The sequence below is a fragment of the Pterocles gutturalis genome, unplaced genomic scaffold (genome assembly GCF_000699245.1).
Source record: "Pterocles gutturalis isolate BGI_N339 unplaced genomic scaffold, ASM69924v1 C11357497, whole genome shotgun sequence".
NCBI lineage: Eukaryota > Metazoa > Chordata > Aves > Pterocliformes > Pteroclidae > Pterocles > Pterocles gutturalis.
Genome location: NW_010150766.1, coordinates 1 through 292, shown reverse-complemented (window position 1 = coordinate 292; position 292 = coordinate 1). Strand labels below are relative to the sequence as shown.

The window sequence follows — 292 nt, the reverse complement described above, 5'->3', positions numbered from 1 at the left end:
CAGGACAGCTGCTTTGCTTACATTGGGTAGCTTCATGATGAAGTCATAAGCATTTGCTTCCTTGGTAGCTTTTTCAATCTCTTCCATGGTGACATCCTCACGGCCATAACGAATATTTTCTGCGATGGTAGTAGCAAAGAGCACAGGCTCCTGATTCACCACACCAATAATCTCCCGTAGATATCTTATATTTAAGGTCTTAATATCCTGCCCATCGATGGTAAACTAAACAAAAGGTAGCGGATAAAACCTAAGTGTTTTAGTCAAGGAACCTCTCTCCACAGGTTGGCAC

General features: G+C 42.5%; 1 pseudogene; it reads right to left on the bottom strand.

The window, feature by feature from the left end:
• Positions 1 to 21: 21 nt before the first annotated feature.
• Positions 22 to 225, bottom strand: LOC104471014 (annotated as a pseudogene).
• Between the last annotated feature and the right edge of the window lie 67 nt (positions 226 to 292).